This window comes from Astatotilapia calliptera, chromosome 7 (genome assembly GCF_900246225.1).
Source record: "Astatotilapia calliptera chromosome 7, fAstCal1.2, whole genome shotgun sequence".
NCBI classification, from domain to species: domain Eukaryota; kingdom Metazoa; phylum Chordata; class Actinopteri; order Cichliformes; family Cichlidae; genus Astatotilapia; species Astatotilapia calliptera.
In genome coordinates, this window is record NC_039308.1 from 56951070 (window position 1) to 56965843 (window position 14774).

General features: G+C 38.9%; 1 long non-coding RNA gene across 1 annotated transcript in view; it reads right to left on the reverse strand.

Annotated features, from left to right (window-relative positions):
* The window catches only part of LOC113026831 (uncharacterized), a 64847-nt gene that overhangs the window by 31658 nt on the left and 18415 nt on the right, over nt 1-14774 (reverse strand). The window contains exon 3 of the long non-coding RNA XR_003272958.1: nt 13496-13589. This is a non-coding gene — a long non-coding RNA (uncharacterized LOC113026831). The remainder of the gene's footprint in view (nt 1-13495; nt 13590-14774) is intronic.

Here is a 14774-nt window from a genome sequence, read left to right on the forward strand (position 1 = left end):
TATGCTCCTGCCATTATTTTTATTACATTATGTTTCATTACATATGAATGTGCTTAGCAGATGTCTCAAAGCATTGTGACTTACATAACTTACATTCTAGCTCATAACCCACTTATACAGTGGGACATGTCACCAGCTCAGATGAAGAACATTTGTCAAGGACGGAAAGACTGAAGCAATAACATCCTTTAAAATAACTTCACGTTTCCCCCTTTCTCCTCGCTCATTCACTTGCTCACCCTTTTCCCTCTGACAAAGGATTTGGCATCTTGTGGGTTAAAAGAAACAGGCTGATTTTATAAGAGGACAGTAGGCACAGTCATGGATCTAATCATCAAGGGTGGGGTGGGGTGGGGGGATGGAGGTAACATCAGTCAGTGACATGGAGCAACATGATATCAGACACAGAATAGATCACTGTCTGTGTGGTATACATAGCACCACTCTTCCTGAGACCTCATCCTTCAAAGGGGCAAACTGGTTGTGGTTAGGGAACTGAACTTGGGACAAGAGGGCTACAGGTTCAATATCTCCAGTCAGACACTGAGCAAGATACTTAACCTGAGCTGCCTCAATGAACAGCCCGACTAATAAATAGATGGCATATAAAATGTCAGCACAGCACTGACAGATAGTTGCACTGCAATAATAACAACAATACAGAGCTCCTATAGAGGAGAAAATATTTCTTTATACACTGCAAAAAGCACTAGCGTTATTAATGAAGGCTTAATAAATGCCATTTATTTATTGTGCTGCTTTTTCTTTCTTAATTTATATTTCATTATATTTACGTCATGTCATTTGTAGTTAACATTTCAAGCTTTTATTCTTCTCTTGCTACTAAAATGTAGAATTTCTGTGTGTGTGTGTTTTTTGTGTGTGTGTGTCATTTTAGGTTATATGTCTTATTTGATTCTCTGAAGCACTCTGATCTGCATTGAAAAAAGTACTCTGCTTCATTTTCAGCTATTGTTATTATCATGCAAACTGCCTGCGTTGCGTGATGGCTAAACCCTTAAGTAAGGTATAGTCTCTTTTCTTACACGGCTCTCGAGTATCTGTCCAATGCTCACAGAGCAAGGTAGGAAAATCAATAAACCAACAGGACAGCTAGCCTCAGAGGAATTCACTTTGGATTAAGAATAGAGGAAAAAAAGAGAGCAGAATGCAATGCTGAAATTGCATTATGACATTATCAAAATCCTCATTGATTACTGATGTGTAAAAATAAAAGGTAATCCTACAAGTAGTAATTGAAACGAAATCCAGAAGCTCAGTGTTCGACTGGGAATGATAGCCAATGACATGACATTAAGCAACGTGAGACAAGGGGCAGTGGTTTAAGTGATCTGGCAGGCAGTACGATGCCCTCCTGTCAGGATCGATCAGTCCTGCTGAAATTTAGAGCAACACTCTAAATTGGTCTTAATGGTGTGTTTCATCCTCCAGTCTCCTCCACACATTGACTGGAAGCCAGTGTCCTTCATCACGCCAGGTTCCTGCCCTCCCTTTCAATCTGGGCATACCACTGATCTCTGCTCTCTGTGGAGAAGGAGCAAATCAGGCCCAGAGCACCCACAGCATCGCGTGGCTTACATCCCACCTCCAATAGTCAGGGAGTTTCCCCTTTCAAGGCAATAAAAAAAAGACTTCAAAACAAACCCTCGCTCCTACTGGGTGCCAAGCAATTTTCTGATCTGGTCAAAATCCACTTCTTGCGTATGTGAATTATCAAATGGCAGCAAATAGCATATATAGAGTCACCAATGTGAACAATCTGGATGGTACAGGGGTGGCTTCTGCCTCAGCCTTTAATGGGGCAGACCTATAAAGGGGCACGAGAAAAAAAGGGAACCGGAAAAAAAACCCCTCTATGCCCCGTTTTCCACTCTCTTGGAAAGTAATCTGCTTACATCATTAGGCTAAGCTTGCTGAAACAAATTACCAGATGTTGTGTTCTTTTTTCTGTCGTCTTTTTGTCAGCATTTTAAAATACTCTCCTCTGTTTTTCCTCACTAGCGCCCCCACCTCTCTAACACCTCTGCACAATAAGGCCATTTGCAAATAACAACAATTGGAAAAAGAAACGTCCCTCCCGCTATTCACAACCCCTGTCTGGTTCTGTTCATGTCCTTCCATTTTCGGGCGATCCAGTCATGTAGCGGCTAATGACCTGAGAGCAGCGAAGAAGAAGAATGAAGCGAAGCAACTGAGGTCCCCCACCCGCAGTTGCACGTGGTAGGGATTTTTGAGGGTCTAGTTTAGCTTATCACATTAAAACCCATTCAGAGATAAAGACATGTCCCAGTTCTTATTATAACTGTGTAGCATGCTGAGCGTGCAAACACATATTTCAATCCGCTTTCCTTTTAGATATTTCTAAGAGCAGATGTAACATTAACTCCAAAGTCAATAGAGAAGAATTAGGCTATGTGTACAATGCCCTTGAAATATTGTTAAATTACAATTTTGATGCATAATAACGATGTAAATAATAGCTTGCAGTACTGTTTAAAATATATGTAAATACAAATACAATATCTAACAGTGTTTTACTCCTAATATTAAATAAAATAGAAGTGTCCAAGATGACTAATAAATTCTAAGATCTTTTAGGATTATTGAATTTTTTTTAACTGTTATTATTATTATTATTATTAATATTATTATTATTATATTGATATCACAGATCAATTAGGATTCTCTAAATTTAAAATTTAATTTGGTATTCCTTTCTGCAATTCCTGCAAATTAAATTTAAGCTTGTCATTTAGTGTAAACATCTGCCTTTTCAGCGTGGTGGCAACGGTTGTAAACTGGAAAATTCAGTGTCAACAGTACAACCTCGCCTTAGATTGATTGTGTGAGACTTTTAGAGATAGCAGTGTGCAACAAAGCAGACATACTGTCCATCTGGCCCTGACATTATTTTCTTGACACATAAAAGAATACATAAACAGATATATAGTTTAAAATCAAATTGCTTGTGTATTTACCTCTTATCAACAGCCAGGCAGCAATTGTGATTCATAGCAGTCATTTAAGTGATAATGCACTCATTCACTACACTAACAAACGCATAGCTCCTGGTTATCAGTGTGTCAGCGTCGTTGTAATGCTAGTCGCCAAACAGGAGGCAGAAAACTCAAGATGGCGTTGATTGATAAATTGACAGGTTAATTTTCGGACGGATAATGAGACCCTGAAAGGTGGTTGAGAGAAGTCTCTGGCCCTTTGCTCTACCTTGCATGCAGTGCCATCTATCTATTAACGCTAGAACCGCAACTAAGAGCAGGTGTCTCAGGCCCTGCCAAATGTTTGTACTTTCCGGGTTAAATGCTTTATATCTTCTTTTTCTTTTTATCAAAACTCAGGAAAAAAATAGCAGTAATTTCACATAAAATTTCAACTACAACATTTAATTATTAAATAAGTTTATACTATTACATATAAGGCTCAAAACATTTTAACATCTGATTGTGCAAACAAATATGATTCAGAACTGATCTACATTTTATCTACAGCTGAGTCTGTTATTAAAACTAATTTTAGAAACTTTTATAAAAGGTTTTTTTCTCCTTTTCCATAGCGGATCATTTTTGCAGCTACTTTGTGACATATGTTGGACAATAGCATACATTATGATTTTGGAGAATACTGTCATTTTCTACAATTGCAATTAGCAAAATTGTGACTAGTTCTAAAGAAATAACTAGGCAGTCCAACTTGGAACTTAATTAGAGGGCAAACTGTTAGAGCAGTAGCGAAGGTTTAACTAGAGGTTAGAAAGGTTTCTATATCTTACACACATTTCTACCACTTGTCATTGCAATGTCCAACTCAGCAAGCACTCTAATTAAGTCTTCACCAAAGTTACACTGCAGCTACTCCTCATGAATCAGCGTACAGTGTAATGCAAATCAAATGCCCTTATTTTACTTTGAGCCCTAATGCTCATTATTTCTATTTTGCCTGATGTACTTATTTGTCAATTTGCATGCATCTTTATTTAATAAAGGGGAGATGTGTGGAAGTAATTTCATATTGTGAGATTGGGGAAATCGTTTACCAACATGTCAGGATGACCGTGACAAGATGGAATTATTAAACATGACTATGAACCAAAAGAATTTATTTTTCATAAAAACAAGAATTCCCAAGAAAAGTGCATAAAATTACTTAATTGAATTAAAAAATAGTAATTATGGTAAGTGAATGCAATTATTTGCATAATTGCTTCTATATTTTCATATAACAGTAAAGGAAGATGGCACTTTTTCCCTTATCTGCACTAGTCTCTTTTATCTCTTTTAGATATGCCTTGAATTGCTCTTAAACAAACTAATTATTTTTGCCAAAAAGCAAAATCTTTCAAATTTATCATCCAGCAATTAATCGAAAAACTCTTTTACCTTTCAAATGACATAGATGTGGCTATATTGCCTTCTTAATATTTTTTTGTCCTATCAAAATAGGATTTTCCCATTTTATGTTCCCTAAGTAAATGTTATATTCTGTCCTTGAAATGAACACAGAACAATTTACAAAGCACAACAACAAAGAATAAATCATGGACGTGACCATAGTCATGACACTCTGCGCTCCAATATTTAACAAGAAAATAGAAATAAGCATAATAATACATGTTCCTAAACAATAATAATTACAATATAATAATTAATATATTCTCCTAAGTCAGTTACACTGCGGTCGTCTTTGCATTGTATTCAAACATGAAAATAAGGTGTTGCTATGCTCTTGTGAAAACTCACACGCACCAATTTGTAATGCAAAGGCTCAATGCAAATCAAACCAAAACTAATTTAACGCCAGCAAAAGTATGAAAGGACCCAAACAAACTGCAGAACAATTTGAAAATCGGGTATGCACGTCTACAATACGGCTCCGCAGCCATTTTCTTAACGTGCGTTTTGTCTTGTATTATTGAAATCGAGCGCAATTGTGATGAGAAGAATTATGGCTTAGGGACTCATTGTATTGCTGTAAATGCTGTTGATTACCAATAACCACATGGTCACAACCAAGGGTGCCTCACTCCGCCCATTCATTTGAACAGTGTTCTGAGCTCTGACAGACACCACAAGAACGAAAGGAAGGGTGCAGAGGACACATCTTGGGGGATTCACCCCATCTGAGACTCCAAAGCGCCCAACAGCTTGATCCTGTGTCACTCTGAGGGCATGGCTTGGCTCTCCCTTGATTTGCTTTTGAAATCTAAACGTTTAATTGTGGTCAATGAAAAGGGTTCAAGCAAATGAATGGTTGAAGAATATGAGCGGAGGGAGGGGCTATTTCTGAGTGTCAGGCTGTAAAATGAGTATACATAAAAAGCAGGAGAGAGAGAGAAAAAAATCAAGAGGGAATAATGAAATTAGGGATGGGGCGAGGGAAAAAGAGAAAGCAAGGGCTGGAGAACTTGAGGCACTGACCCCTATCGTCCATGGTGAAAAGCAAGAGATTAGAAAGTGTTTCATGCTAATTTCCATGGAGATTTCTGTAATTTCTCAAAAATTACTTCTTCCTGCTTTGATTTGTCCATACTGCCGGGCCCCCTGCTAGTGTTGTCGGGGTGGTCTACTCTATCATGACTCTGCTCTCGTGGGCCCCTCGATGGCCCCTCGCTGCGGCCAGCCGTCTTGAGATTACTGAAGCAGCGCTGACGTCTCTATCAGCTCACGCCACTGTCATGCCCTCTCCCAACCCCCTACCATTCACCGATCCCATTCCCTCAGCCCAGCTTCCTTTCTGCCCACCCACCACCAACCTGCCCTTAGTGCAAACTCTCACAGATCTGTCAGATGATGGCTTCATTGGTTCGCATGGCTCTCTGCAAACTCATACCGGTCTTTTTACACTCCCTCCTTCCTTCCTCCCAGCCCTCCAAGAAACCTGCACCTCAAGAAAAATCTCTATCCCTCCCTCCTATTGTACACTGCTTCACCTATTGCTATCCCTGAGCCTTCTTTCTCTCTGCCTCATCCAGGTTTATGCTTCTCCCTGCCACATCAAAGGAGAACCAGGGGTCACGGAGCCACAGGCATGGAATATAAATGCAGCCAACTGCGTGGCAGTATGGGAAATCAATCCTCTAAAGATAGCTCCATACACTTCATGAACCCATCATCAGACTCTGATACATATAGTAACATATAGGAATTTGTGTGGCCTTTTGTGCAGTGTATACTGCACAGTACGTGTGTCTCAAAACACCTACTGCTTGCTGTTATGTACTATTTCAGCTCACATTTTCTTAAGAACTTTAGTTTTCCTTGTTTTTAACAGAACTTACGATATGCAGCATGCACTACAGTATATAATGAAGTGTATGAATGAATTCCAAGTAAAACTATATTCCTTAAATATGCCTTCGTGAAGTGTCGATACAATTTGCAGATTTTATGTTTATTGCTAACACGACTTTGAATCTGCCTTTGTGAGAGTCTGCATGTGTGAGGGGGCTGGTGAAGAGAAAAACGGCCGAGAATAACACCGCAGCAGAAATATGTAAACAACTTTAGTTGGAGGCCCTGAGCTGGAGATTCAAGCCAGCATTCACAGGTAATGTTTTCTGTAATATCAGATATTTGCTTTAAGCACCCGTGATGCAGTCAGGCTGCCTAGTGGGTGATGGTAAGATATCTGGCTAAAGATAAAAAAGAAAAAAAAGAAAAAGAAAACATGACACAGAGGAGCAGCAACATCATTGTTATGAATTCAAAGAGTCTTGAGGGATGAATGGGAAAACTAGTGTGATTGCCAGACGCTGAGAACTGCAGCAGGGTTGGATGGCTCCGTGTGGGGGTGACTGGCTCTGGTTGCTTAGCATTAGTATTAGATAAACACTCTGTCGGAAGATGTCAACGTCTCCATTAATGCCAGAGTTGCCACACAGGCTGTGCTTGAGTGACACAGTGTTTTGTGGACTGTGACAGGGGTTGTAAAAGCGAACTCTCTCTGGCTACATCTCCGAGCCTGGTGGAGCCAAATCTTGGCGACATCTGGGAGCGCAAACACTTTTGACACTATGAGGAAATTATATGTTGGTACTCTCATTCTCACCTAGGGAAGAGCATTAAAATTAAATGAGAATGAAATAACAATTGAAAAGATGTTTTAATTGCACGGACTTAAATGTGAATGTTTACTTAGTTCGGCTTTAATATTTTAATTTTGAGTTTGAGGCTTATTCTGAGTTATAAGTGGGGGAGAAAAAGGCTTAAAAACAAACTTTGCTCACTTATCACTCTGTACCAACCACAAACAGATTAGCCTCATCTGGAAGTGTGGTTACCCCAAAAGGCTTTTCCAAAGTCTTTACAAACCACAATATGGAAGCTGTGTAATCAGCACAAGTCTAATGCACTTAAAGCCTGCCACAAGTACACATATTCACCCACACAATGCGCAGGATATGGGTTTTTCCATGCTTTCACAAAATGGGCCAAGGCATTTTCCAGTTAGTAATTATACACACACAATACTATTCCAGTCAGAAATATTGTGCAATTTTTGCTGTAAAAGTTGTAGAATTGATGAGGAGTATGTCTACTTACACAAAACGAAGAAATTACAATGTCTGTAAAACTAACACTGAAAAAAAAATGTACAACCACGCATACAGCATGAATGCAAACGACCTTACAAGCATGAGCATGCAGGGCCACTGTGAAAGTATTCAAAGACCATTTCGTTCTCCAGACTCGAAGGATTTTCTCAACATTGCAACCACACAAAAAAAAAAGTGGAAGCAAAACAATACAAACAATATGAAAACGTTCAGCCTCACAAAACACTGTACAGAATTAAACTGCCTTGAGCTCAATAATTCTGACCATGTAGGCGCTGCTGAGTTGTTCTGCAGGCTTGAGGGTTGGACAGTGTAGTGTACTCTTCCCCCTAATGCCCTGTCCATTGATCTTTCCCGTAACTACAGCTCCCCACAGAAACCCACACAATCTGTGCAGAGGAGTGCTCCTAGGCACCCCCCACTTCAAAAGGTGCATATTTACTCTTAGAAATTTAGAGAAAGTGCAGCTGTGGATGCATCCTCCAACCTCAATCAATGATAGGGCTGGTCCTCCTGACCCCCCCAACCCCACCCCCCGCTGGCTAATAAAGTGCTTCTTAGGCTTGGTGGTTTCCCTGGAAGCCTTATGGGGTTGGTTCAAACTAGCACTTAGGTTTGTTTCCATCGTCTCTTCTCGAAAATTGATTTTTAGAGAAATACTTATCTTGTTGCTCAACAAAGTTCCAGAGTGAATTAATGCAGACAGTTTTTTTTTCTTTCTTGTCCTCTATTTTTCTCATCAAACATAATAACTGAATTTGAAAAATACGAATATCAGACATTTCTGCAGGGCCAAACTGGAAAATAAAGTTGAACTGCACGATCATGGCTTTCCGATGCAATCTACATGTTTTTTAAGAGCAGAAAACTTGAAACACTTTGGATGCCATATCAAAAAGTGCCTTTTGTTTTTTTAAGGAACCTGTCACACTAGTCTCCAACAAATCTATAGTGTCCTAAAAACATGCCTAGAATAAAATACCTTGATTTTTAAATGATATCAAAAGAATAGACTGCTGAAATGTCTTTATATAGCATTTTCACAGAATCTCTGTAAGAAATATGTGGACTTAACATGTCCTGCTTTCCAGTCTTTGACAAAAGTATTTCATGCTGCGACGCACATTATCATAATTGTCATTTCCAATCTTCAAAAACAAATGTGTATTAAGACAGTGGCTAAAATAGGCCTTCTGCTCAAAATCAGACAATCAAAATCTTTTGTAATTAGCAAGCAATATTATAATTACCAATGATTCAAGCTACTCCATGCTGCTTCTGCCCCCCAACCCTTCTGCAACAATTAGAAAAATATATGTCAGCTGTGATTTTTCCTTTATTTCACTTAAATGTGAGACTCCAAAGTGGCGCAGTGGGGGATTTATTCAAAAACAATGACATTTTCAACTCCTCCTTGGAAGAACTGCATTTATTCTCCACTCAGCGGGAAAGACGAAGTTTTAAGTGACTGGACTAAAGGTCTGAAGCGTTTTGCATATCTGCACAACACCACAGAAACTCGATGACAATGTAGTATTCATTGTGTAGAAATTATAATTTTTAGAGTAGCAAAAAAAAGGGTAAAAGTTTTACATGAGAAATAATTTCTCCTAACTTTGAATTTATAACTGCATTTGTATGACGAGCACAGCAGCCTGACAAATTGTGACCTTACAACTACACTGTCTGACATTCATCATTTGATCATCACCCTGTAGGTAAATGCCTACCGAACCCAACTTTTCTTTATGGTGTTGATTGCATTCTTCAAGTCTGCCACAACAGTGTTAGCTCTGAAAGAGTGAAAAAAAAAAAACTTGTTTCAATGTCATTAATCCTAACTTGTTTGGACTCCTCACATTGACTCTCCCACACATCTCTTTTTCTCCCCTTTTTTTTTCTCTGTCTTCACATACTACTGCTCTCACTCTCTCTGCCTCGCTAACATGTTGACAGCAGTTTGTTAGTAGGTATCAGTTTTCAGTGAACAGGCTGAGAGGGAGAGAGGGATGTGGTAATCATCTCTATCTCCGGCTGCTTGGCAGCGTTCCCCTCGGCATGCTGGCAGACACTTGCCATTGAGCGGCTGTCAGGCAGAAAGGGTGTGGGATGTGGGCTCAAGCTACACAGGTCACGGTCATTTCTTTCCAAAAGCCACTGAAGCTAAAACCTTAAGTGGCATTTGAGCTACCTGCACTGTCAGTTCTGACACTCGCAACACTAACAAGGAGACCACCGGTAGAGAGTCAAACTCGATTATGCCTCCCTGGTGGTTTTCCTTAATATAGCTAAGCTACTGCCAGACTTGTTTTCCTAACAGCACAACATTAAGGGATTGTTCTGCAGATGTGCGAGGTATCATTTATCGGTTTATCTAAAAAGAGTAACAAATACATTTCTCCAATGAATTAGATTAACTGATTTAAAAAGTGTGTAAATTTCTACGTAATCTCTATATGATGAAAACAGTATTTTTTTTTATATATTGTGATATACTTTCTATATTGTTGAATTTTTAATAGTTGTCAATTTTGCCTGATTCTGTATTTATTTTATGTGACAGCATTAGTTTACTTGTTTAGTTATGTATGCAGATATGCATGGCTTTTAAATTCAACTGTATGTAGTGTGTAATTATGGTAAAACTGGTGGGCTGCTTCATTTACAGCATAATAAAAAATAAAATTAAAAATGATTTTTAATTATACTTCAAAAATCTGTCTTTTGTTCCTTCAGGATGCTCTTTTCGTACACAACAGGATTATACTCATTTTTCTCCTTATAATAGCTACTCTGCTTTAATTCAAAAAAGTCTTTAGGTCACAAACCCGAGGACCATATTTTTATTCTGAATTATTTGCAAACATTACTAATCAGCAAAAGAACCACCATCAAGTTCCAGAGAAAGGTTAAAACTTTAAACAAAACTGCGTGGAAAAGTATCCTGACTTCCACAGCTGCAAAATGAATTGCGCTTGACAAGCTGCAGTCTCTAAGAACCTGAACCTGTGATCTTTAGAGTGATAGCCTCAAGTTCATAGCAACAAATACCCTCAATCACTCAGGGAGATCCTAAGTCTCTCTGTTGGCCAATTACTGCTTTTCAAAAGCCTGCGGCACCCAGGAAACTTTGACTCCTGGAAATAAAGACCAATCTGAGAGAGAAACATTGCAGCTATTAAAATCTTTATAATTCTGTAAATCACAAGTGATTTGTTTTGCCCCATGGCTTGTTCCGATACATCCTTGCTGCTATTGCAAAGGGCACGGGGTGACTGCAATTGAGGAGAGCAAGCTTATTTTTACAACTAAGCTTAGAAAAAAGGGATGCCTTTTTTCTTCTTCTTTTGGAGTGCAGAAGGCAAAGATCTCCTCTGTGTCATAATTGCCTGAAGTTAGAGAGTAAAGGCTCTGGACTCCTGATGTTAGTGTGGGCCTTTCATCAGGGGGGTTGGAGTCAGAGGTGCTTTAAAAAGATCAGGCACTCTGGAGAATCAGACTCTGTTTTTATTTATGTAATAAAGGCATTTTAAAGAGAGAAAGAGAGAAATTAGCATCACTTATCTGTTGATGCCTTATCCCAGGGTGATGCTGTCATTGTTTAGGATACTGTTTTTGTTGATGATTAAGGCTCCCATTATTCAAAGCAGATTTACATTTTCTCAATTATTTCATTTGTGAACTTCAATATTAAGTATGCTATACTGATTAATTTTGAGGATGGATTCTGAAATTAGCCTGCTTATTCAAACAAAGTGGAAGCCAAAAGTGGTAGAGAGGATCATGCAATTATGAGTAAAATCACTCCAATTAAACAGTGCCATGTTAACTTTTAGAGAGCACACACTCGACATAATATAATTACAAATTGGGATGGAAAAATGGAAAAGAAAACACCAACATTATGGAATGAAGCATTTACAGTTGATGGATTCTCAAAAGGCTCTTCTATCCTCTGGTGCTCTGGGTTAAGAATGGCACTCCTCTGCTGCTGCAACGCTCTCCCTCCCAATCGCCACGCTCCCCATTCAGCAGCGCAAGGCCCCTCTGGTACTAGACAAGAGCCCTGACTGAGGACGCTTTGATACTTCAGCCTTTAATCACCAGAGTATCCTTATAGCACCAAGCTGATGGAAGAATGGGTCATAGGAAGGATGTCCCAACCATAAATCAGACTACAGGGGTGACAGCACACAAAATAGGTGAATTGTCCTTGGGTTCCCAATGCTGGCGGCATCCCTTGTGTCCCCAAGTCACACAACCCTTTTTATTATTTGGGAGCGAGTCAAACGGATGCCCTACCAGCCATTCTGCCCTCCCCCTTGTGTTTTCCCCCTAGTCTTCGAGGTTGGACCCTGCTATGAACTGTTTCCAGAGTCAGTTACTGGTGTAATTGAAAGTGCTTTGTCATCGCTTTGAGCCAAACACTGATGGATGTGAAGTTGAATGAGGTTTGGGTTTTAGTTATACGAGTGAGCCTGCGTAAGATTTATCACCAAAGGCTTAAGAGGCTACAAGGGACCATTAAAGCACCACCAGCATCTACATCACAGTGAACTGTTCATTATTATTCATTAAAACAGAATACCTTTAATATGTCTAGTTTCCCATGTGGAAAAAAAAACACACACACACATATAAATGCTGGAGAATAGAAAATATTCAGCTGCCAGGTTTTACAGTAAAGCAAGTCTGATGCATTTGAATGGGGTTTTTTTGAAAGGGTTTGTAAAATACTAAAATGCCCTTGGAATTTGAAAAAATCAGAGTTTAAAAAAAATAAACTTTTTTTGTCTTTATGTGTATTGTTTTTAATCAATGCCCTTAATTTTGCCCTTTTAAAACTCAGTATAGAGAAATGAATAGCGCATATTTTCTTAAATTGTGCTATAAATAATGCTTATAATAATAGTGTTAAACTATACATCTGCTAAACCCACTAGGGGTTTTTATATCTTTTCGGAATTAGGGTGGCCTATGGAAAACCTATGAAACCATTTAATTTCAATTCCGAGTCGACATGCACATGCAAAGCGTGGGAGGTGTGCTAGTTCTCATTGTCTCCCACTTATTATAGGCTGCCCCCAGCTGCCTGGGCTGTGAGGGCCTGGATTCTGGCTCACATCCAGCATTGCTCTGATCTGGGCCTCTTTGTGATTTGAGGAGTATAGAGCTTTGCTGGGCTGCTGTCCTAGAGCCATGTTGGAATGCAAGAGCAGTGTTGGAGGTGCAGAGGGAAGTGACCTCACTGTGTGATGCGAGCAAGAGTATGGGGCAAGAGTTACACATTGAGGTTGGCTGGATTATAAATAAAGTAGCGTGTGGATTCTGTGCTGCAGCCGGAAAACAGGAAAGGTGAATACAAGTGCTCACAGCACAGTTGTAAATGGTGCCCTATCCGAACATTGGCTCAAGGCTGCCAAGACAACATGGTCAAATAAAATAATACTGTTAAATTTAAGTTAAGGTTTTGCTTTTCAATTGTTTATGTATGAGTTTTCTACAGTATGACTGTGTTTGCGATCATTATTGTCTGCTATCCTAAACAATATTTCTTAGCAATGGTTGCACATGGAAGGAACTGGATGCTTGTGTTTCTACATTCTTCTTCTGTTGCGCTGATGTTGTTCTGCTGAGTAAAAAGCTAAATAAGTAAGCAAATTTTATTTCTGTAGCACCAAATGCTTTACACTAAATAAACAGGTTCCTAAACATGTTCACGCTATCTGTGCTTTTTCATTTTTGTATTTCAAAATATTTTTAAAAATACAATATTGAAAAACTTAAATAAATTATTATAAAGCAAATAAACTTATTTTTTATTAATTGTGTTAATATGCCTACTTTGTACAAGACCAATTATGTGAATTGCTAGCTACATGTTAGGGGATACTCATGACTGACCTTTGAGGGGCCTGTGTTCACATGGGCCGCCTTGTGGAGCTGAGGAGGAGCAGGGCGAAACAAAAGACCAAGACCCTGCCAAAGGCATAAATACCTGGGAGGAGAGACAAAGACAGCTTCACTTCAACAGGATTCACAGTGTCCAGGATAAACAGTGCATACCTGCATGCACCACCAGTGAGTGAAACTTAACATGACCCTCAGGACATCCCAGCGCTGTTTAAAATGTGGATGGGATGCTTTTGTACTTCTGTGGTTGTTCTGGACCATTTGTATAAGTTTATCAGCACCAGATGGATTCTTTTTCCTGTGTTTTTAGTTGCGCTTATGGCTTAAAAATCAATATCTTAGAAACAAAATTAAACATACTCACACTTGCAATATAGATACTTAAAAAGTGCAATTTTCTAAATTAACTATTTCATAATGCTAAGTGTAGACAAATCTTTTAAGAAGTAATCAATAGATATGCAGTTGCCTCTGGAAAAATTAGCATGGTAAATTAACATTAACTCGCAGATGGTTGGATATGGGGCATCGCAGTGGCTCCAAACAAACAATTGATTAACTTGTAAAATCCCATTGCCCAGCTGTTATTCAGGCTGTTTACCATAAATAAAAGAGGGGGAGTAGAGAAAAGATCCAGATGCTTTGATTGTAGCAGAAAGGCAATATGTCATTGTTCTCAACTAACACTGATGGATGCTGCTTTAAATGGGCATTGGTTTTACTTAAACATGACAAAGTGAGGGATGACACACCACTGGTCAAAAAGGTCTGGAGGTCCAGCAACGCCTCAGCACTTCCTTTTTTTTTCCAGCCAAGACAACCTCTTGTTCATGTATCAGCTGCCAATAAAGAGAAGATGTTGTTGGGAAAGGCATTCAAGTTTATTTGTTTTGCTGTGTGTTCACGCTGAACTTGAGAAATGGAAAAATGATGACAACAGCCTATATCAAGAGAACAGCCAGGACCAGTTCATAAACTACTTTCTTTTACTCATTCCCAGATATTTACTGGTTTGGTTTTGTTTCTTTTTTTCTCTGTTTTGTCCATGTTGGCTCACTAGAGCCTTTAATCAGAGTAGTTGACTTGGGTACAATTATAATTCATTACAAAGTTATCATTAATTGTTAAACCCCTCTGCATATTGGAATGCATTCCAAAATTTAACAAAGAACATTTTGTGAAACCCTAGAAAAATATGCAGAATCACTTAGCAATAAAGTAGTAATCACTGTGTTTTTAAAAATAACCATATAAATTGGCAGTAAACTAA